At 45.7% G+C, this 5,533-nt stretch overlaps 1 pseudogene; it reads left to right on the forward strand.

The window, feature by feature from the left end:
- Window positions 1-321: 321 nt before the first annotated feature.
- The window catches only part of LOC116552599, a 6,376-nt pseudogene continuing 1,164 nt past the window's right edge, over window positions 322-5,533 (forward strand).

A 5,533-nucleotide genomic window follows, 5' to 3' on the forward strand; every position in this document is an offset into this window, starting at 1 on the left:
ATTTGATGCAAATGGGTACTAGACTAGAGGACCTTGAAGTCCCTTTCATCCTGGAGATGCTATGTTTTAGGGCCAGCTGAAACACACATTTGCTGCTTCAAGGGCCCTCGTGGTGAATTCATTCATCTTAGGAATGGGGTCAAAGTAGCATCTTTGTTAGCATAGACTAGAAGCTGGCTAGCTGCCCTTTTCCAGGGTTTATTGAACAACTGGCCATTGGCTTATGTGTTTTAGAAATAGAGGAGGTTATATAGCTTCTGATGCTCTGAGTGTGTCTGAAGATTAAGGAAATTTAAATTTTGTCCTAGAGTCTCCCAAGCAATGGACAATCCAGGTAGGTGCATTTCAAAGAAATGCAAAAATCTTTCAAAAGATGAAAGATCAAAGTTCTTGAGTATGTATCTTCTGTAAACAAGGGTGATGAGGGCCAATAGAAAGGGAAGATGCCTGAGAAGGAGGGTGTGGCCCTGAGAACAGACACCATAAAGTGTTAATCACTGCCCACCTTAATTAGCCTGTAGACTCCAGTACACAGAAACATAATTTTATTTCCTGAAAATTGCAAACCATCCAGTTTTATTATAAGCCTTTTTTCTCACTTCCAAAACTGCTTATCTGTTTCTCGTATGCACGGGAAAAGTCTTAATTGCCAACATCTGTTTTATAGGTTGTATTTTCTTTTTAATTCAGTTCAAAATACTTAAAAACTTTTTCATTTGATTCCTTCTTTAATCCAAGGATTATTGAAATGTGTGTTAGTTTTCAAACACCAAGATCAATTTGGAACTTAGGTTTCATTTTCAGTTTTCTAATAATTTTTATAAAATAACTTTCCACCTTTTTTTCTGTTACTTTCCTTCAAAAGGAACCTGGCTGTTTACTTTTCCTTATACTTGAGGAAAGTCAGCTTCCAGGGCAGATCCTTACTTTTCACTCACCTTTACCTGAAGACCATGGTTCTGGCATTCAAGGCTTTTCACAACCTGGTCTCAATGCAACTTTTCAGGCTTGAGAATAATGTCTCCATTATAAGCATGAGAGCAACTAGACTATTTTCCATTTTCGGAATGTTTGATTCTGTTTATCTTGTTTTCTGTGAGAGAAACTCACTCCCCAACCCTTTATGGAAAATATCATTCAAAACACATTTGGAAAATCCCCTACTCCATGAAGTCTTTTTCTGGTCTCTCAGTGAGCTCTCTTCCACCTTGAAATCTTTGCAGCTCTCTTAAAAAATACCTCCATTTACTGTCTTCATAATATCAAGATCATTTCCTTTCTTTTCTTTCTTATTAAAACTTAAAATCCCCTTCTTACAAGACAGCCTAGATGTATGTTTGTCCTGCACTGGGCACTCTATAAATATCTAACAAACAAATCATAATTTTTCCCTTTCCTCAGTGTACCTGATTGACTAACATTTTATATTTTGCTGCAATGGGAACATTCAGAGGTAGAAAAAGAATCTGGGAGTGAGAGAAACTTGCAGGAAATTTTAGGAGTCTTTAGTTCTTGATTATTTTATAGACATAAGCTGACAGAAGGGGAAAGATTTCACAGCCACAGAAAGTGTGCTGCTTGAAGAAGACCCTGTTTTTTGTTTTCCAGGACCCTGCAGTAATGGGAAGCAAGAGCTTAGGGCCTCTTTTATGAGCTCATTAACTCTTTATAGGAAACAAAAACCACTGACTAATAGAGTGATTGTATAACAATTGACATAAATATTAATGAGGAAAATGCCAGTTTTCTTGCACCAACACCCACTAAGGCCTATATAAGGTGTACAGGAGAAGGAAGATTTTGGTTTCCAGCACACCCAACTGTGGGCAAAGCAGGATCTCACCTTTTAGCACCGTGACTTCTGACCATTGCAGTTCCCTCCTCAGCAGTCGGGTTTCAGAGGTCAAGGCTGCCTCACTGTGCCACTTAGCTAATGTGGCACATGCCAACTGAGTCTGCGTGAGGTCGACCCCCCTGGGCTGCCCCAGCCTCTGTCTGCCCCCCCACCTTTCACACTGCTTGTCCCTTGCCAGGGACCTGTCACGTTCCTGGCAACATCGGAATCTGTGGGGCAAAAACACCCTGAACAGCCACGAGAAGGAGACCATGCGGTTCCTGAATGACTGCCTGGCCAGCTACCTGGAGAAGGTGCGCCAGCTGGAGCGGGAGAACGCGGAGCTGGAGACCAAACTCTGCGAGAGGAGCAAGTGCCACGAGTCCAGCGTGTGCCCGGACTACCAGCCTTTCTTCCGCACCCTTGAGGAGCTCCAGCAGAAGGTGAGGTTTGCAGTGTACCTGATCAGGGCTCAGGAATCTATTTACTGCCCATTGGCTAAATCCGGCTTGCCACCTGTTTTTGCAAATAAAGTTTTATTGGTTCATGGCCATGCTCATGCATTTGTGTGCTGTCTGCTGCTGCTTTTGTGCTACAGTGGCAGGGGTTCAGTGGTTGTAATGGAGACGGTACGGTTTGCAAAGCCTAAAATATTTACTATCTGACCCTTTACAGAAGAAGATGACTGACCCTGGGTCAGCAGTGGATTTTTTTTTAAATGTGGGAAGAGAATCTCTTGAGTGAAGGTGAATGGGAATTTGAAAAGATGAGATGTAGAATTTATCTCTCCAGGATTCTGAGTTCATGCTTACTTAGCTTCAGCACGTAAAATTCCTAAATCGTAGTCACAAAAACCATGCTAATTTTGTGAAGACCATGCAAGCTTCATGAAAGCTGCAATAAATAGAGCAAAAGGAGTATTTCCTAACACCCTTGCCAAGGCAGCATCTATCCACACAACCACGTCAACCGCTTTTGGGTGTCCGTTGTCACCTTTGATGATCCAGTCAAAGCTTCTGAAGAGCCTGATTCTTAGTTTTGGAGACAGGAAGACAAAGAATGTTAAAATAGGGGTCACAGAAACCTGACTAGATTCAGAGAAGACCCGTGGGGAGGTTGGACAACCAGAGGAAAGAATTTATTTAGAATGGATCCTACTTTATCTAAAACTTTCATAGCCAGTCCACTGTTTTGTGGCCTAGATTCTGGACTTTTTTTTTTTTTTGAGATGGAGTCTTGCTCTGTCACCCAGGATGGAGTGCGGTGGTGCGATCTTGGCTCACTGCAACCTCTGCCTCCTGGGTTGAGGTGTTTCTCCTGCCTCAGCCTCCCGAGTAGCTAGGATTTCAAGCATGTACCACCACTCCTAGCTAATTTTTGTATTTTTAGTAGATATGGGGTTTCACCATGCTGGCCAGGCTGGTCTTGAACTCCTGACCTCAGGTGATCCACTTGCCTCAGCCTCCCAAAGTCCTGGGATTGTAGGCATGAGCCACCATGCCTAGCCGGATCTTCTTATTTATATTGGGCTAAGAATCATATCTGGCAAAATGAAAGCAAGTCTTTGTTATGTGTTCAGTTTGCTACTGTCTTCCAGCTCCTGGTTCCTTTGACTCTATGCCTTCATCCTTTGCCAAGAAGTCTCTTGTACATCTGCCTTCCAGAGCCACGAAAGTATCTCTTGCATGTTTGGGAGTTTGTGCTGTCCAGGGGGATGTTGTAGTTTCAACTTCAGCCAAGAAAACTTCCTCTCACCTAAGGCCATCGGTGTCTCTGGGATCAGTAAACCACTCACTTAGCCTACTTTCTTATCCCAGACTCTGTGCACCAAATCATAGAACAATAGGCTGGTTTGCAAATAGACAAACCTAGTTGCTGGGGATGACTAGTGACTTGGGGTTGGATGGGGATAGGGAGGAGCCAGGCACCTACTTTGGCTGCTTCTGTCTCATGTGGCATCAGGATGTCATTGACCCAGACCCCAACCCAATAGTTACAGCAGGAGAGAACAAAGGGCATGAAGCTCAAGATGTTGAAAAACGATCTGCTCTCCAGTGGTTTAGCATTAACAGTTTATAACATGTGCTAGAATGCATCATCCACCTGGTAAGACGCTTGTGAGGCAGGTGGGCAGGGATAGCATTTCCTCCACAGGTGGGCTTGGGGTGCTGCTGTGACCTGCCAGAAGCCATGTGACGACTGAGTGGCAGAGCTGGGACTTGGCCTTAAATTTTGTACAAAATTTTCCTTTCTATTTCCTGGGGGACTCTATTGCCTTACTGTGTGTCTATGCTGCAGCTTGATTAATTTGTGAGTGCTGATAATTCACTGCAAAAGTCATGCTCCATGCCTAAAATGAAAACATGTGAAAGCCAAAGGGTTGACACCACCTGAGAAGGGTCTGCCCTCAGTGCTGGAAGGGACACTGTGTTTTGTCATCTTTCTTCAGGGTACTGTGCAAGTCTCACTGTTCTAGATCTGAAGAAAGCCGCTTTGCCTTAAGAACCACAAGTGGTGTATGGCCCTTGGTGTGATGCATCGAGACTTTCTGGAGGTGAATTTAGGCTCATTCAGGGGAAAAAATGGAGTCTTCCTTTTTCTTGGGATTGAAGCTGTGCAGGTGAGCTCTGGCTTTTGGTGGGAGATTGCTTTTCATCCACAGCGTCTGGAAGCTGCTGGGCTGGTGCAGGCAGCAGTTCATCTTCAGAGGAGCACAGGGAAATCACTGGGGAGGATGGGAAGTGGGAGTTGAGAGTTTGGGTGGAGGGCAGTAGGGGGAGGCTACAGGGGCATCATACTCCTCTGATGACCACAGGAAACCCGCACTCTGAGGGGTCAGCTGGGAGACAAGCTCTGGATCAAGCTAGATATCGAGCCCACCACTGACCTGAGCAGGGTGCTGGGGGAGATGTGAAGTCAGTACGAGGCCATGGTGGAGACCAACCACCAGGATGTGGAGCAGTGGTTCCAAGCCCAGGTGAGGGGCACTGCTGAGCTGTGGGGATCGGCCTCCATCTGGGCAGGGAGGTGGCTATGCCTCTCTGTGCTCTAGTCTGAAGGCATCAGCCTGCAGGCTATGTCTGGCTCCAAGGAGCTGCAGTGCTTCCAGTTGGAGATCCTGGAGCTGAGACGCATGGTGAACGCCCTGGAGGTGGGGCTTCAGGCTCAGCACATACTGTTGAGTCCCTCTGCACATGTGGGAGACACAGCTTGGCTCCCACTACCCATGAGCAGTTCTCTGGGGTCAGCACAGGCCTCAAATACCAACCACAGACTCAGCTTAAACCTTGGTTTCGTCTCCTTTGGAAGCACTTTCTTGTAGATGTGGATGCTGAGTCAATCAACATTAACGCAGGACAGAGGGCTCTGATCTTAAATGTCTACCATGAAGAGCAGTAGCACAGTGTTAGTTCTTCTGGCTGAAGACAGCTAAAGGCTGTTAGATTGCTCTCTGGACCTGGCCATTTCTAGGGCTGTCACGATCTTAAGAGTTTGGAAGCAGAGATCCATGATTTTTAACTTGCTTCTTCCTTTCTTTGATATCACAGGACTGTCTGCAGAACGCCCTGTGTGAAGCCGGGGACCGCTACCGCACGGAGCTGGCCCAGATGCAGAGCCTCATCAGCACTGTGGAGGAGCAGCTGTAGAGGAACCTCATCAACAATGTGGAGGAGCAGCTGTGGAGGAGCCTCATCAACA

Source organism: Sapajus apella, unplaced genomic scaffold (assembly GCF_009761245.1).
Source record: "Sapajus apella isolate SASKATOON/1434 unplaced genomic scaffold, GSC_monkey_1.0 scaffold12, whole genome shotgun sequence".
NCBI lineage: Eukaryota > Metazoa > Chordata > Mammalia > Primates > Cebidae > Sapajus > Sapajus apella.